Genomic DNA, 19,734 nt, shown 5'->3' with positions numbered 1-19,734 from the left:
GGGAGGGAGGGAGGGAGGGAGGGAGGGAGGGAAACTACACCAGCTGCTGCATCTTAGGATGGGGAGATTGGCAGGAAGGGCTGCAAAACTGGCAGGAAAGGGAGGCACGACTGCAGCAATGTCACAAGCGCCACTAAAGAGAGCCTGTTTGCCACATGCACAGTAGGATACCGATGTCTGTACTGGTCAGTCCTATTCCAGAAGGGTCTGCCAGTACATAGCAAAAACAGTTTGCCAGCTCATTCGTTCCTCCCTTTGTTTATTCAGCAAGCATTGGTTACAGCCACAGAGCTTGGCTAGACGCCTGCACAACTGAGGAGATGTGAGGGTGTGGACCATCATGATGTAACGGCCCCCTGGAGCTTTGTGATCATCAGCCTAGTGGCTACGTGCAGCAGTCGGGATCAAAGTACAGTGCAACATGGCTAAGACGCACTGCATAATTGCCCTCAAGGAGCTTATAATCTACTAGGAAAGAGACACATGAATACGTTTTTACAACACAGTATGGCCACTAATCTGAAGTGCTTTGGAACAGGGCAGTAAAAGTTTCAAAATCCCATAAAACACGTTATAACTGTCTACACCATCATAATCCATGTCCCACAATTGTCATAATCAGGCAAGATCAGTGATGGTTACTCCAACATTACTGATCTTGCAAATTTATTCAACAACAGTTGTATTTTATCAGTCCCTTGTTCATTTCGTATTGTTAAGCACCAAGTGTGCACTGAATATTATAAACCTATTCTCTGTTATATTCTTCAAATGCTGATGTTGCCATGGAATTCACCCAAAGACTGGTCCTGAATACCAGCTATAACTCTTGGCAATGTTTTGTTTCAACAACAAAATACAATCCTGTTAATCCCATTATTTTGGGTAATTTATTCATTACTGAGGGGGGAAACGAGCTATTTTCAAAGAACCACTACTTGTTTTGAAAAAATGAATACTGACTGCAACTCTCTGTCCTGGCAAAAATCTCACAAGTGTTGCTTCCAACCTACCTACAGGGCGATGCCATTAATTAATTCCATTTCATTTCAATCTTCTGCAAAGTTTTAATCTCAGCACAGTCATGTTATATTCAAACAGGGTCCTAACCAGAATTTGATTTCTCTTCTTTGATGATCAATGAAAACAAGACCACTTAGAACAGTGCTATTGGAAGAGCAGGCAGTGGTGATAACCAATCATTTCACAGTAATAAACTGAAGGGTCCCTAAAATAGGTCCACTGCCCAGCCACCCACCCCTCTGAACAACCAAGGCAGCAGTTACGCTTCAGAGCTTGAGACTGCACGTACTTTTCTTGGATAATAATGGTACCATAACAAAATAGTCTTTGATTTCTAAGATTTTGACAGTATCCAAGGGCTATCCTATTTTTGACTATATATGAAACGAACATGTCTGTAATCATGAAATCTTAGTGTGAGAAGGTTAGCTTCTCTAACACCCCATTAAATGTATGAATCTCCTCTTTATATCTCTACCAGATATAATATAATCTCTGCCTGACCCCTCCAAATTATTAGAAAGCACTTCATTATATTCATGTGAAATCTCTTTATTTGTAACTTCAATTACTGTTCCTACTTGAAGCCATCAGACACTCTGCATGCCAGATCTAATTCCTCCTCAAACCTCAAAAGGTAAAGCATAAATAAGGGTTAAAGCCCCCCAAAAGTAAGAATATGCCTAATTCCTTTAAAGGACTTCAAGTCACCAAGCCAAGGTAAATTATATTCTAGGAGGCTGAATGAACTGACAGGTATAAAGATGTGGAATACTCTGAGCAATCAAAGAGAAGGCAGACAATCCAGCCCAGATTTTAAAAATGATTAAAGAGTTTGATTCCCTAAATCACAGATCAATGAACTTGAGGTCTATCCCTGGCAAAGTTTAAGAACAAATTATTACACAGATCAGCATTTCCCAAACTGTGCTTTCATGAGATGACACCTATTAACTTTTCCAACATCTATAGACTTCTTGAGAAAACAGCTTGAGGAACGCTGACATAGATAATTCATAAGCACTTAGAAGGCAGTAAATACCAGAAACCACAGGGGTTTAGCAAGAACAATTCAGGCCAAAAAAACCTTCATTTCCTTTTTTTACAGAGCTGCTATATGGATAGACAGGGGAAATGCCATAAATACGGTATTTTAATTTCACTAAAGCCTGTTTGTCTAAAGTCAATAATCTGTATAAAGTAGTTCAAACAAATATGAATCTACTCAACTGAGCCTAGATTAATTCAACTTGTTTATAAGCCATACGGGACCCTCTGTCAAATGATAGGGTTACCAGTTAAATAATTAGGAAGGAAGGGAGGCCAGGAGGGAAGAGTCTCATTTGGGATGCTTTGTGAACCTCTGCTGCCTCCTAAGGATCCTTACTTTCATTTACAACTGTTCACTTGCAGAACAAAATCTCAAGTGTGCTGAGGATCAACATCCAGCTCTTTGCTCTAGATAGTCTAAGGTGAACCTTTAAAAAAGAAATTAAGACAGTCTTTGTTTTTCATCGTTTTGATATTCCATTTTCCTTGTTTCCCCTGCGATTACCCACTGTGGTTTTTCAATAACATCTACTGGATTTTTGTTTGTTTATGTGTCTTAGAACATAACTTAAGCTGAAAGACACAATCCTATTTAACACAGCTAGGGGCTGAAAGGCATGGGAATCAGGGTGTCCAGGCAAAGAGTCAGGCCTGAATCTGAATTTTAGCCCATCTCTTACTGGCTATGTAATTTCAGGCTTGTTACTAAATCTTCCTGAGCCTCGGTGTTCTCACCTGTAAAACGGGGTTGATGACAATAATACCTACCATGCAAAGCTGCCATAAGCCCTTGAAAAAAACCCAAAAAAACAAAAAACCTTAATACTCAGTGCTGAGTAGAAACTCAACAAATTATAATTGCAACTATTATTATCATCACTGATCCTGCGTGCTTCAATTTATTCTTAACCATGTTTATGTTACACATTCCAGTGTGAAGATCACTCTCTTTGATAGAGGAAGAGAGGAACCAAGTAGTTGAGTAGGTCTGCTTTTCATCATGTTAACATTATTCCATCTGCCCCAAGCAATGAGCTTAGCCTTTACTTGTTCTTCTTGTTTGGAACATAGCTTTAAAGAGCCCTTTTCTGTTGTCTTCAGCATTCTCTCCAGCCTCAGTTCAGTCTGGACTTGAGCTTTGCAGATATTTTCTTACTGGTTTTATATCACTTTTCTGCATTTGTCCTTGAGCATGTGCTTGTCTTTCAATCTTCCATACATGTTCTCTTAATATCCAAGCCCATCAAAAAGTCCTTGTTCTTGAAACGGTTCTATCCTTTTTTCTTCCTCATCCCCCCAAATTGTAACTTTTGCTGTCAGAATTTTTTTTCTTTCTTTCTTTCTCTTTCTTTCCCCCTTTTTGTACCGTTTTCACTTTTTCAAGTCTCTGGACATTGAAAAATACCTATCCTTTCTCTAAATGTATACTTTCCTAAAGTCAACATTACTATATGGTTACACCTCACTTTCCTTTCTTTTGCAGTTACAAAACAATACTATCATGGTTACTTCCCTCCCAAGATTTTAGTCAATTCTACTTCAAGAAACAGTTTTTCTCGCCTGGTTAGAACCAAGTTCAGAGTAGTATTTCTATCTCATTGCTTCCTCAATCTGTGGTTTAAAAAAAGAAAATGACAGAAGGGGTTTTGCTTTCCATGAAACATCTATCAGACACTGAGAAGGTTAAAGAAACTCCTCATCAATGAGTATATCTTGGCTTGTGGCAATTTTGATATTTGGCTCAATCTAAATATGTGCAGTATCATCAACCAGCAAAGTAAGACTCTCACTCACTTGTCTACACTAACCTATAATAGTTGTTCAGGCATAATTTAAATGTTTTGGCTCTGCCACCAAGAGAACAAGCTGTGCTTTGAAGTTGTCATGACAGCTCACACTCACGATTTCCAAGTGGATTGGCAAAGGATGAAAGTTTCTACCTCCAACTCAGTAAGTGGGAGAAACACCTTGCTCTTGTATTTGTTCTAGTTGGGTTTTTTTATTAATTTTTAAAATTGAGATATAATTGACATATGATCTCTTACATTCTTGAGTCCTCCTGTGAATTCATTGCTACTTCCAGAATGCTAATTCAAGAACACAAGAAGGAATTCTAATACAGGCCATAACTGTTTAACATAACATTTAAGAGAAACGAACCAAAAAGTAAAACAAGCCAAAACCAAACAAAAACCCTGTGTAGCTATGTGCAGTAGTTAGGATTTGCTTAATAGCCAGAAATAAAGAGCAATTTTAATTATCTCAGTTTGATCTGTTAAAAGTTTAATTATCTCAGTTTGATCTGTTAAAAGTTTCTTCTTCGTTTATTGAATGAGAGGGAATTCCATGAGAGAAGGTTTGCATTTCTACCATCAGCTAAACACGCTTAAGTTTTCCCAAAGGCCTAAATAGTGACATATTCAAACTAAAATCTCTAAGTCTGATAAGTGTAGCTGAGCTTAGTTACCCCCTAGTTAACTACAGGCCTTGGACTAAGAAGAGCAGTAAATATAAAAATATCCACCAGCTGTTATTCAACTTGTGCACATGTGCCAGAATCGCTCCCTCCCCCTCCCTTACACTCTGAATCATCGACCAAATTTTCTCTCAATGCTAAAGGTTCTTTAGAAAGTCAAATAAAATCAGAGGAGAAGTTACCTCTTGGGAAGGTTTAAAAGTGGATGAGATGCCTGTTTACATCCTAATCAAGCACCAAGACTAATAGTCTAATATCCATCATATATACTTACATGAATTTTCTGGAGAATAAAGCACAGTCAGGGTAGTGAATCAAATACAGTGACAAAGCGAAAGACTTCTACCTGACACAAAATAATTTTGCCATTAGGATCTACACTGATCCACACATGTGCTGTCGTGGGCTTCTAAAGTAAACTGCTGGTAAACCAGTCGTAGCCACCTAAAGACGATTAACCTTCAAAACAGAACCATGGAGACCTACTTCAGCTCTTTTTGAAGCCAAAAGCTTCGGACCTACAAGTAATTAAGAAGGTTTTGGACGTTACAGTTCCATCTAATCTGTGCTACAGAGTCACGGTAGGGAATGAGAAGTAAAGAGCATGTTCAAAAAGCCACAATTACAAAGAAAACTGGGCTTTCACAGAAAGGTGTGTTAATTTTCCTTTACTTTTCAGTGTTTACTGCAAAATTAACCCTCTTTCCCTTGAGTGAAATTTTATCAATCAGTGCAACTCATAGGCCACTTAAAATCATAACTTCCTTTTAAACATTCTTAGCATGATATTTACTAGCAAACACATTCCAAAAGAACAGTCACTTCCACTGTGTAGAAAAAGCTTAATTGCTGATTTAAAACTGACTACTTGCTCTTATTCACAAACGAGGGCCTTATTGTCCTTTGTGACCCTAGGTCTTCCTCCCCTTCTCCTTGACTCAGCAGCTGAGCTCAGCTTCCTCTCTCTGACCTTCCTTTTCCAAACGCTGGAGCACAGCAGGCATTTCTAGGTCAGCAAAGGAAACTATTACTGCCTTCCAGGAGAACAGTATCTTCTGTGTATTCGAAGGACTGAACAAGGACAACAAGTTAGTAATTCAGTGTCCTAACCCCCATTCTCACCCTGCCCAGGGCATGTGTTAACTGCCTCTTGTCCCCATTCTGCTGGGGGGGGGGGAAGAAAACCCACCATCCACCTCTCCAGCTGGCTACCATCAGCCACCTGAACGCTCAGCTCGGTGTTACTCAGAGGAATGTCTTCCGCATCCAAATTCCCTGCCACGTGGCTATAACAGTGTCTTCCTGTCTGTCCCACAGGCCCATGCTAATGGCCACATCTTCATCCTTTCCATTCCATTCCATGCGTTCTGCCACCACTTTTTTTTTTTCCAACAGCTTAATTGATATATAATTCACACACCATAAAATTCACTCATTTAAAGTGTACAATTCAATGGTTTTTAGCATACTCACAGACTTGTGTAACCATCACCACAATCTAATTTTAGTATATTTTTGACACCCTCAAAAGAAACCCTATACCTATTAGCAGACACTTCCCAAATCCCCCTCCCACCTACCTCCCCAGGCCTAAGCAAAACCACTATTACACTTTCTATCTCTATGGATTTGCCTATTCTGGACATTTGATATAAATATGTGTGGTGTTTGTGACTGGTTTCTTTCACGTAGCATAATGCTTTCAAGGCTCATTCATGTTATAGCATGTATTACTACTTCACTCCTTTTATTGCTGAATAATATTCCACTGTACGTATATACCACGTTTTATTAATCCATTCAACAGCTGATGGACATTTGGGTTGTTTCTACTTTTTGGCTGTTATGAACAGTGCTGCTATGTCCAAGTTTTTGTGTGAACATATGTTTTCATTTCTCTTGGCCACCACTTATTTTTAGCAGGCTCTCTCCTCTTTGCCTCTTCTTCTCTGGCCCTAAGTCCAGGATCCTCTTTAAAAAGAAAAATACTCAGAAAAAAAGAATTTGCATACACTGTGGATAGAATGAAAATAAGTACAGCCTTTCTGGAGGACAGTTCAGCAATATCTATCTAACTTTCTTGACCTAGGAACTCCACTGCAAATACCCTACAAATAACTCCTCCACAATTCTGCAGATGGCTACAAGGATGCTCTCTGCAGCGGTGTGTAGTAAATAGCAAAGGATTAAGAAAATAAACTTAAATATTATTCAATAAGAATCATGTAGAAGCAGTACGGAGACTATTCTGCTGATTTAAAAAATAAGACAGAACTATGTAGTAGTAGGAAAAGCTATTAATTGGCTTTTAATTCACATGCTAATTATAGAAAGAAGGTTACAGAAAATGCATATATTAAATGAGTCCACTTAAATAAAAAATGATGTATCTGTGTGTGCTAGTATGCCCAAATAAAATGTCTAGAAAGATACTTTTTTTAAGTTGTGTTTTTTTTTTTTTTTGGCCACGCCCCACAGCATGTGGGATCTTAGTTCCCCAACCAGGGATGGAACCCATGCCCCCTGCATTGGAAGCACGGAGTCTTAACCACTGGACCTTCAGGGAAGTCCCCAAAAGATACTTTTTTAAAAATGAGGATTAAAGGTTTCGGAAAAGAGGGAGAGTTACTTTGCATTTTATATCCTTTTTGTACAACTTGAATTGTTACTGTATAAGAATGCCTTTAGAGTTTAAAATGCATATTTTAAAATAGTACGAGTCTTCCTGACACTCCACTGTGAATAGGTTATAAGAGGATGTGAGAAAATATATGCCAAAGAGAAGAGAGACACACCACAGAGGAGCCAGGGTGCTGAAAACAAACACCTTCTGCTTCCTAGCTGATCTTGGGCAACCCTGATTCTAAGCTGTAAATTGGACAGCATCATAGGATTCTGACTCCTCCCTGCATTCTCAGAGAGGCAGGATGGAGCTGTGGGAGAAGGACAGACGTCAGACAAGCCTGAGCGCTCAGCCAGCCTCTGCCGCTTTCTGTGAAACTTTCATTCAATCTTTCCTTGCTGAGAATTCTCCTTGCCAGACTATGAAATAGCCCATGCTCTTTCAACATGACTTAATAGCTATACCTGAGATGCCAACTCCCAAGCATTTCCAATAACTCTACGAATCTAGGTTCCAAACAGTACCTCTCAGAGAAGCTTCTCTGAAAATCAAGCCCCCTAATCTAAACCTATGTACATTTTCATGTGTCATATGTAGTGCCTGTGTTCCCCTCCCCTTCATACTGATTCACAGTTTTCTGGTATCTCTTGCATCTTATCCCTGCCTCTACAAATTCTTTTAAGGGTCTGTACCTAACCAAAAATTACACAAAGCCCACTGGACCTAAAATGACAGTGTCAAGAACTTGCTGGCTCACAATAAAATATTTGCTGATAATGATTGACCTGTATTCAAGGGTTATTTTCTGTAATTATTTACTGGTAATAACTCGACAAAATGATACATGAATGGTAAATGTGAGTGCTAAATGCTAATTTAACACAGGAAACTTGATCACGGCTTTGGTTTTTTTGTCTGTTTGGTTTTCTTACCCCATTTTTCTCAATGCACAGTCACAACCAGGCAAGATTACCTATACCAATTATATAAATACATACACAAGTGTGTACGTTTTAAAGCAGATCGAATTCCCAATAAACTGGATTCTTTAAGATCCAGTTCAAAGACCTGCTTCCTCCATGAAGCTTCCCATACTCCCTCTCCCTCCGACCCCAGCAGCTGGTCACTTCTACCTTACTGCTTCCACTGCACTCTCATTTTATGTAGTATTTATCGTTTAAATACTTGAGACCTTCCTTCGGCTGTGAATGTTTCTGTCTTCATCACCGCTGCATCCACATCACCTTGTATAATTCATTGCATATAGAAGGCGGCTAAAGAAAGGTTGCTTAAACATGAGAGTGGGTGAATGAAGATTAATTCTCACACTTAGTGCAAAATACTAAAAAGCTGTGGAGTCTCCAGCCTCTGAGGGTTATCTCTCCACCACCCTAAAATACCAAAGTCCTCTTTCCAAACAAAATTGAAGTCTACCTACAATGACCAGACTAACATATCTTAAAACTCCTCATCTTCACATGCCAAAGTGCAAGGGCAACCCTATGGCAGAAAACAAAGAATGATGTTTCAAATAATTAAACACAGAATAAACAGCAGCTTTGGGGAAAACAGATTCAGGGTCTCTAGTCCTGCTACTAATATCTGGAAGATCCTGTATAGGTCACTAAGTTCCCCAGGCCCTCAGGCTCCCCATCTATAAAAAGAAAGGGTAAAACGTAATCACTTCTAAGGCCCCCTATCAGCTCTAACACTCTAAAAGTCCACGGAGAGGAAAATGAACAGAGAATCCATTTATTCTTTCTTTCATTTACTCAACAAATATTACTGGGTGCCTGTAGTGGAGGACTAATTGTTCACCAAACAAACCTATTTTATCTTCCTCCTAAGACACACATTTCCCAGGCTCACTTGAAAGTAGGTGGATCTATGGAATTGCATTCTAGCCAGTGGGAGACGAGTGGCAGTGCTGTGCACCACCTCCAGCCTGGCCCATAAAGTCTCCTGTGCAATCCATATGCTCACACTCTTCCCTCACCTGCCTACTACCAGAGACAGATAATCCATTGAAGGGCTCCACGGCCTTAGGGAATGGCACGACCACTGGATAAAAGAAGTCTGGGTCACTGAATGTCTGTATGGAGCAGAGCCCTCCCTCCTCCAGAAGGAAATAACCTAAATTAAACCAATGTGGAGACCTTCAAGATGGCAGAGGAGTAAGACGCGGAGATCATCGTCCTCCCCACAAATACATCAGAAATACATCTACACGTGGAACAACTCATACAGAACATCTACTGAACGCTGGCAGAAACCTTAGACTTCCCAAAAGGCAAGAAACTACCCACGTACTGGGGTAGGGCATAAGAAAAAAGAAAAAACGGAGACAAAAGAGTAAGGACAGGACCTGCACCAGTGGGAGGGAGCTGTGAAGGAGGAAAAGTTTCCACATTCTAGGAAGTCCTTTCACTGGTGGAGATGGGGTAGCGGAGGGGAAGCTTCGGAGCCATGGAGGAGAGCGTAGCCACAGGGGTGCAAAGGGCAAAGGGGAGACATTCCCACACAGAGGATCGGTGCTGACCAGCACTCACCAGCTCGAGAGGCTTGTCTGCTCACCCGCTGGGGCAGGTGGGGGCTGAGAGCTGAGGCTTGGGCTTCGGAGGTCAGATCTCAGGGAGAGGACGGGGGTTGGCTGCGTGAACACAGCCTGAAGGGGGCTAGTGCGGCACAGCTAGCCAGGAGAGAGTCTGGGAGAAAGTTTGCACCTGCCTAAGAGGCAAGAGACCATTGTTTCGGGGTGCGCGAGGAGAGGGGATTCAGAACACCGCCTAAACAAGCTTCAGAGATGGGTGTGAGCCATGGCTGTCAACGCATACCTCACTATCTACAGCCCACACCTCCCACCCTGGGAGCCGGTGCAGCCCGCCACTGCCAGGGTCCCATGATCCAGGGACAACTTCCCTGGAGAACACACGGTAAGCCCCAGGCTCCTGCAGTGTTGTGCAGCCCTCTGCCGCCGCGGGCTCGCCCTGCATTCCAATTATAACCACCGTACCCCTCCCTCCCTCCGGCCACAATGAGCAAGAGCACGCTAATAAGCCGCTGCTTTAACCCCCTCCTGTCTGGGCGGCAACAGGTGCCTGAGGGCGACCTACACGCAGAAGTGGGGCTAAAACCAAAGCTGAATCCCAGGAGCTGTGAGAACAAAGAAGAGAAAGGGAAATCCCTCCCAGCAGCCTCAGAAGCACAGGATTAAATCCCCACAATCCACTCCATGTACCCTGCATCTGTGGAATACCTGAATAGACAACAAATCGTCCCCAAATTGTGGCGGTGGACTTTGGGAGCAACTGTAGACTTGGGGTTTGCTGTTTGTGACTGATTTGTTTCTGATTTTTATGTTTATCTTAGTTTAGTGTTTAGTGCTTGTTATCATTAGTGGATTTGTTTACTGGTTTGGTTGCTCACTTGTTTTTATTATTTTTTTTTAATTTTAATAACTTGTAAAAATTTTTTTATTTTTTTAATTTTTATTTATTTATTTATTTTTTTCTCCCTTTTCTTCTGAGCCATGTGGCTGACAGGATCTTGGTGCTCTGGCCTGGTGTCAGGCCTGAGCATCTGAGGTGGGAGAGCCGAGTTCAGGACACTGCACCACCGGAGAAATTCCTGGCCCCATGTAATATCAATCGGTGAGAGCTCTCCCAGAGATCTCTGTCTCAACACTAAGACCCAACTCCACCCAATGGCCAGCAAACTCCAGTGCTGGACGTCCTATGCCAAACAACTAGCAAGACAGGAACACAATCCCACCAATAGCAGACAGGCTGCCTAAAATCATACTAAGTTCACAGACACCCCAAAACACATCACCAGATATGGCCCTTGAAGTACAAGATCCAGTCCCACTCCCCAGAACACAGGCACCAGACCTCTCCACAAGGAAGCCTACACAAGCCACTGAACCAACCTCACTCACTGGGGGCAGACACCAAAAACAACAGGAACTACTAACCTACAGCCTGCAAAAAGGAGACACCAAACACAGTAAGTTAAACAAAATGAGAAGACAGAGAAATATGCAGCAGATGAAGGAACAAGGTAAAAACCCACCAGACCAAACAAATGAAGAGGCAATAGGCAATCTACCTGAAAAAGAATTCAGGGTAATGATAGTTAAGATGATCCAAAATCTTGGAATTAGAATGAAGAAAATACAAGAAGCATTTAACAAGGACCTAGAAGACCTAAAGAACAAACAATGATGAACAACACAATAAATGAAATTAAAAATTCTCTAGAAGGAATCAATAGCAGAATAACTGAGGCAGAAGAATGGATAAGTGACCTAGAAGATAAAATAGTGGAAATAACTACCACAGAGCAGAATAAAGAAAAAATGAAAAGAATTAAGGACAGTCTCAGAGACCTCTGGGAAAACATTAAATCCACCAACATTCGAATTATAGGGATCCCAGAAGAAGAAGACAAAAAGAAAGGGTCTGAGAAAATATTTGAAGAGATTATAGTTGAAAACTTCCCTAACATGGGAAAGGAAATAGTCAATCAAGTCCAGGGAGTGCAGAGAAGTCCCATACGGGATAAATCCAAGGAGAAACATGCTAAGACACATATTACTCAAACTATCAAAAATTAAATACAAAGAAAAAATAGTAAAATCAGCAAGGGAAAAGCAACAAATAACATACAAGGGAATCCCCATAAGGTTAACAGCTGATCGTTCAGCAGAAACTCTGCAAGCCAGAAGGGAGTGGCAGGACATATTTAAAGTGATGAAATGGAAAAACCTACAACCAAACTACTCTACCCCGCAAGGATCTCATTCAGATTCGACGGGGAAATTAAAACCTTTACAGAGGTGGACAGACCTAGAGTGTCATACAGAGTGAAATAAGTCAGAAAGAGAAAGACCAATACCGTATGCTAACACATATATATGGAATTTAAGAAAAAAAAATGTCATGAAGAACCTAGGGGTAAGACAGGACTAAAGACACAGACCTACTAGAGAATGGACTTGAGGATATGGGGAGGGGGAAGGCTAAGCTGGGAGAAAGTGAGAGAGTGTTATGGACATATATACACCACCAAACACAAAATAGATAGCTAGTGGGAAGCAGCCGCATAGCACAGGGAGATCAGCTCGGTGCTTTGTGACCGCCTGGAGGGGTGGGATAGGGAGGGTGGGAGGGAGGGAGACGCAAGAGGGAAGAGATATGGGAACATATGTATATGTATAACTGATTCACTTTGTTATAAAGCAGAAACTAACACACCATTGTAAAGCAATTATACCCCAATAAAGATGTTAAAAAAAAAAACAAAAAACCTTTACAGACAAGCAAAAGGTAAGAGAATTCAGCACACCAAACCTGCCAAAGGAACTTCTCTAGGCAGGAAACACAAGAGAAGGAAAGACCTACAATAACAAACACCAAACAATTAAGAAAATGGTAATAGGAACATACATATCGATAATTACCTTAAATGTAAATGGATTAAATGCTCCAGCCAAAAGACATAGCCTGGCTGAATGGATACAAAAACAAGACCCGTATATATGCTGTCTACAAGAGACCCACTTCAGACTTAGAGACACATACAGACTGAAAGTAAGGGGATGGAAAAAGATATTCCATGCCAATGGAAATCAAAAGAAAGCTGGAGTAGCAATCCTCGTATCAGACAAATAGACTATAAAATAAAGACTATTACAAGAGACAAAGAAAGACACTACATAATAATCAGGGGATCTATCCAAGAAGAAGATATAACAATTGTAAATATATATGCACCCAACACAGGAGCACTTCAATACATAAGGCAAATGCTAACAACCATAAAAAGGGAAATCGACAGTAACAAAACAGAAAGGGACTTTAACACCCCACTTTCACCAATGGACAGATCATCCAAAATGAAAATAAAAAAGGAAACACAAGCTTTAAATGACACATTAAACAAGATGGACTTAATTGATATTTATAGGACACTCCATCCAAAAACAACAGAATACACTTTCTTCTCAAGTGCTCACGGAACATTCTCCAGGATAGATCACATCTTGGGTCACAAAGCAAGCCTTGGTAAATTTAAGAAAACTGAAATTGTAGCAAGTATCTTTTCCAACCACAACACTGTGAGACGAGATATCAATTACAGGAAAACAATATGTAAAACATAAAAACACATGGAGGCTAAACAATACGCTACTAAATAACCAAGAGATCACTAAAGAAGCCAAAAAGGAAATCAAAATATACCTAGAAACAAATGACAATGAAAACACAACAACCCAAAACCATGGGATGCAGCAAAAGCAGTTCTAAGAGGGAAGTTAAGAGCAATACAATCCTACCTGAAGAAACATCTCAAATAAACAACCAGATCTTACACCTAAAGCAATTAGAGAAAGAAGAACAAAAAACCCCCAAAGTTAGCAGAAGAAATCATAAAGATCAGATCAGAAATAAATGAAAAAGAAATGAAGAAAATGATAGAAAAGATCAATAAAACTAAAATTTGGTTCTTTGAGAAGATAAAATTGATAAACTATTAGCCAGACTCGTCAAGAAAAAAAGGGAGAAGACTCAAAACAACAGAATTAGAAATGAAAAAGAAGTAACAACTGACAGTGCAGAAATACAAAGGATCATGAGAGATTACTACAAGCAACTCTATGCCAATAAAATGGACAACCTTGAAGAAATGGACAAATTCTTAGAAAAGCACAACCTCCCAAGAATGAACCAGGAAGAAATAGAAAATATAAACAGACCAATCACAAGCACTGAAATTGAAACTGTGATTAAAAATCTTGCAACAAACAAAAGCCCAGAACCAGACGGCTTCACAGGCGAATTCTACCAAACATTTAGAGAAGAGCTAACACCTATCCTTCTGAAACTCTTCCACATATAGCAGAGGGAGGAACACTCCCAAACTCATTCTACGAGGCCACCATCACCCTGATACCAAAACCAGACAAAGATGTCACAAAGAAAGAAAACTACAGGCCAACAGAACTGACGAACATAGATGCAAATATCCTCAACAAAATACTAGCAAACAGTATCCAACAGCACATTAAAAGGATCATACACCATGATCAAGTGGGGTTTATCCCAGGAGTGCAAGGATTCTTCAACAGACGCAAATCAATGTGATACACCATATTAGCAAATTGAAGGAGAAAAACCATATGATCATCTCAATAGATGCAAAAAGCTTCTGACAAAATTCAACACCTATTTATGATAAAAACCCTCCAGAAAGTAGGCAAAGAGGGAACTTACCTCAACATAATAAAGGCCATATATGACAAACCCACAGCTAACATCATTCTCAATGGTGAAAAACTGAAAGCATTTCCTCTAAGATCAGGAACAAGACAAGGTTGCCCACTTTCATCCCTGTTATTCAACATAGTTTGGGAAGTTTTAGCCATGGCAATTAAAGAAGAAAAAGAAATAAAAGGGATTCAAATCGGAAAAGAAGAAGTAAAGCTGTCACTGTTTGAAGATGACATGATACTATACATAGGAAATCCTATAGATGCCACCAGAAAACTACTAGAGCTAATCAATGAATTTGGTAGAGTAGCAGGATACAAAATTAATGCACAGAAATCTCTTGCATTCCTATACACTAATGATGAAAAATCTCAAAGAAAAATTAAGGAAACACTCCCATTTACCATTGCAACAAAGAGAACAAAATACCTAGGAATTAACCTACCTAAGGAGACAAAAGACCTGTATGCAGAAAACTATAAGACACTGATGAAAGAAATTAAAGATGATAAAAACAGATGGAGAGACATACCATGTCCTTGTATTGGAAGAATCAACATTGTGAAAATGACTCTACTACCCAAAGAAATCTACAGATTCAATGCAATCCCTACCAATGGCATTTTTCACAGAACTAGAACAAAAAATTGCACAATTTGAATGGAAACACAAAAGACCCTGCATAGCCAAAGCAATCTTGAGAAAGAAAAACAGAGCTGGAGGAATCAGGCTCCTGGACTTCAGACTATACTACAAAGCTACAGTAATCAAGACAGTATGGTACTGGCACAAAAACAGAAATATAGATCAATGGAACAGGAAAGAAAGCCCAGAGATAAACCCACGCACATATGGTCACCTTACCTTTGATAAAGGAAGTAAGAGTATACAATGGAGAAACGACAGCCTCTTCTATAAGTGCTGCTGGGAAAACTGGACAGCTACATGTAAAAGAATGAAATTAGAACACTCACTAACACCATACACAAAAATAAACTCAAAATGGATTAAAGACCTAAATGTAAGGCCAGACACTATAAAACTCTTAGAGGAAAACATAGGCAGAACACACTATGACATAAATTACAGCAAGATCCTTTTTGACCCACCTCCTAGAGAAATGGAAATAAAAACAAAAATAAGCAAATGGGACCTAATGAAACTTCAAAGCTTTTGCACAGCAAAGGAAACCATAAAGAAGATGAAAAGACAAACCTCAGAATGGGAGACAATATTTGCAAACGAAGCAACTGACAAAGGATTAACCTCCAAAATTAACAAGCAGCTCATGCGGCTGAATATCAAAAAAAAAAAAAACCTAATCCAAAAATGGGCAGAAGATGTAAATAGACTTTTCTCCAAAGAAGACATAACAGATTGCCAACAAAGACATGAAAGGATTCTCAACATCACTAATCATTAGAGAAATGAAAATCTAAACTAAAATGAGGTATCACCTCACACCAGTCAGAATGGCCATCATCAAAAAATCTACAAACAATAAATGCTGGAGAGGGTGTGGAGAAAAGGGAACCCTCTGGCACTGTTGGTGGGAATGTAAATTGATACAGCCACTACAGTGAACAGTATGGAGGTTCCTTAAAAAAACAAAATCAGAACTACCATACGACCCAGCAATCCCACTACTGGGCATATACCCTGAGAAAACCATAATTCAAAAAGAGCCATGTACCACAATGTTCACTGCAGCTCTATTTACAATAGCCAGGACATGGAAGCAACCTAAGTGTCCATCAACAGCTGAATGGATAAAGAAGATGTGGCACATATATACTATGGAATATTACTCAGCCATAAAAGGAAATGAAATTGAGTTATTTGTAGTGAGGTGGATGGATCTAGAGTCTGTCATACGGAGTGAAGTAAGTCAGAAAGAGAAAAACAAATAACGTATGCTAATGCATATACATGGAATCTAAAAAACAAAAGAAAAGAAGGCTCTAAAGAACCTAGGGGCAGGACAGGAATAAACACACAGACGTAGAGAATGGACTTGAGGACATGCGGTGGGGGAAAGGTAAGCTGGGACGAAGTCAAAGAGTGGCATGGACATATATACACTATCAAATGTAAAATCGATAGCTAGTGGGAAGCAGCCACATAGCACAGGGAGATCAGCTCGGTGCTTTGTTACCACCTAGAGGGGTGGGATAGGGAGGGCGGGAGGGAGACACAAGAAGGAGGAGATATGGGTATATATGTATATGTATGGCTGATTCACTTTGTTATAAAGCAGAAATTAACACACCGTTGTAGAGCAATTATACTCCAATAAAGATGTTAAAAATTAATTAATTAATTAAACCAACTGAATTTGGGGGTTCTTTGTTAGAGTAGATAGCTTACTCTGCTGTGTAATACCTGATATACATTATCACCTTTAACCCTCCCAACAGCCTGAGTGGTAGTTATTACTATTTATATTTCACTGATGAGAAAACTGAGTCTCAGAGAAGTAATTTATTCAAGGTCACACAGCTTCAAAGTGGCACAGGCAAGATTTGAACCTATGAATCTCTAACTCCAAAGTCCCTCTTCTTTATTCTTTACCACATGGTCACTACCCAAGCCCCTCTGCACCTCCTTCCTGGGTACCTTGACTTGTTGCTAACAGCTCCTGCAGATGCTGCTACTGCATAAACTTGTTGCTGAGAAGTAATGCAAGGTATGGCAAGTACGCCTTTCTAGAAGCCATAATCAAAGAAAGGCCAGAACCCAGCTTTGCGGCAATCAGGGACAGTGGTCCCCCCTTATCTGCAGAGCCTATGTTCCAAGACCCCCCGTGGATGCCTGAAACCACGGATAGTACTGAACGCATATACTATGTTTTTTCCTATACATACATACCTATGATGGAGTTATAAATGAGGCACAGTAAGAGATTAACAACAATAACTAGTAATAGAGCAATTATTAACAACATACTGTAATAAAAGTTATCTGAATGTGATCTCTCTCCTTAATCAACTTCCTAAACTCCGCTGGAAATATGGCAGCAGCTTCTCATGGACAGGCTCAGCCTCTCCAGTAATCTTTATATTTTTCAGTCCAAACCTATTCATGAATCTGTGTAACCATCTTTACTTGCAGTAAATGGCTTAGTGTCACTCACTTCAGGGGATCCCTTGCTGAAGACTTCGTGTAGACTCAATGCTTTCTGGCATGATACGTTGCTATCAATCGGAAGACATTTTCTGTTCATGTCTTCCACCCACAAATTTAATGCCTTTTCCATCTTATCACCAAGCACTTATCACACACTGTGGCCATAAGTGCAATTTGAGGTGCTACAGGAAAGGTAGCACAAATTTCTTTTTCCTTCCTCACAATTTCACAGATAGAAGACTCATTCCTACTGTAGATCTTAGCAACCTCAGCATACAATTCTTTTCTTTCCTTATTAAGTCAAAAATTTTCAACTTTCACTTAAAGAAAGCACTTTATGGCTTTTCTTTCACATATCTGAATTGCTGGCATCACTACTTTTGTGCTTTGGGGCCATTATTAAGTAAAATAAAGGCTACCTGAACCCAAGCACTGTGATACCGAGTCAGTGTATCTGATAACTGAGATGCCTACTAAGTGACTAACAGGTGGGATGCGCTGGACAAAGGGATGATTCACACCTTGGGTGGGAGAGAGCAGGACGGCACAAGATTTTATCACGCTACTCAGAACAGCATACAACTTCAAACTTATGAATTGTTTATTTCTGGAATTTTCCATTTACTATTTTCAGACCACAGTTTGCCGCAGGTAACTGAAACCGTGGAAAGTGAAACCAGGATAAGAGGGTACTCGGATCTAACTCAGCCTGTGAACAGTAGATTAAAGCTCCCACTAAGACCAAATAATCAGAAATACCAATAACATGCCCTAGGAAATAATTAGATGATGACTATACCATTTTAATTTGCCCTTAAGAGTCAATCTGACATCATTAAGAGTGACATTTAAGTGCTAATCGAAAAAGCAGTGTTCCCATGTCTCTAGACAAGTATTTGCATGTTAATTAATTCTGAGAAGAAGAAGACTGGCTTCCAATATGAGGCGTCAAAAGGAGACAGAGTTCCTTTGCAGAGGAAGATAAAAGGCTGTGGCAGAGACATAATCAAATTACCTGGTTTCAAGAGTTTTAAAAAGAAATAAGCTATCCTTTGCAATGCAAATTCATATTGCCTCTTTTGTGAAGAATGCATTTTAATGAAAGGACCAAAATATAGATTTCCAACATCAATGCCCATTTAATGCAATGCCCTCATCGCAGATCAAAATGGCTTTTACCAGAAAGGTGGCTAATGACCTCACAAAGGCTGTCAATATTGTAGACAGAGCCCAGTGCCCTAGAAGCCAATACACCACAAACACACTCTGCATTGTCACAAAGAACATCAGCTTGAATTTTTGAATAACAAGTCATTTCTTTTTAAAGGAGTCCTGCAAATTAATACAGACCCCAAAACCACAGACTCAGAATGATGTTAGGCTGAATATTTTATTAATTAGCTTACCTCAAAAGATGATAATTTTAATAAAGTATACATTCAGGTTGCTACACTTATACCACACTTATTAGCATTATAATTTGTATTGTTTAACTTTTACTGTTTGCAATATTTTTTTCACACACGATCTCATCTTAACCCTGTGAGATATATGATATACATTTGCCCACTATACAGATGAGGAAATTAAGGCTCAGAGAGACTATGTGGATTAACCAAGATCAGAGAGATAAAGAATGGCGGGGCCAGCCCTAGAACCCAGGCTTCCAGCTCTAATTTTAATGATCTTCCCACTCTATTATATTATCTTTCTTCTATTTTATCTAGTTGCTGATAGTCTCTGCTACCAAGCACATTATTATTGTGATATTACTAAGTATGCAAAGGACACAAATATTTGAGGAATAATCACAATTTAGACAGACTAAACAGGGTCTTCCTTTTTTGCTCCATTGCAAAGGCCCACTCTAATAGCAAAAGTATACTGGTTGATTCATTTACTGTACAGATTTATATTTTGAAAATATACATAACAAAGGATTTTTATCTATGATATATAAAGAGCACTTACTAATGAATAAGAAAAAATTAAAAACACTGATAGAAAATAAGTAAAAGCCATAAATAGGCTATTCACAAAGAAACTACAAATGGCCAACTGAAAACTTGCTCAATCTCACTAGTAATAAAAGTACACATTGAAAGAACAATGAATTTTTTTTTTATCAAGTTGAAAAATACTAAAAAAAAAAATCACTAACTCTC

The 19,734-nt window shown here is 39.5% G+C and overlaps 1 protein-coding gene across 5 annotated transcripts in view; it reads right to left on the bottom strand.

The window, feature by feature from the left end:
* CRADD (CASP2 and RIPK1 domain containing adaptor with death domain) overlaps positions 1-19,734 on the bottom strand; it is a 192,007-nt gene that overhangs the window by 86,090 nt on the left and 86,183 nt on the right. The gene's annotated exons all lie outside the window — the stretch shown is intronic.

This window comes from Monodon monoceros, unplaced genomic scaffold (genome assembly GCF_005190385.1).
Source record: "Monodon monoceros isolate NGI ecotype Baffin Bay Population unplaced genomic scaffold, NGI_Narwhal_1 Super_Scaffold_6, whole genome shotgun sequence".
NCBI classification, from domain to species: Eukaryota; Metazoa; Chordata; class Mammalia; order Artiodactyla; family Monodontidae; genus Monodon; species Monodon monoceros.
This window is presented reverse-complemented; position numbering and strand designations above follow the sequence as displayed.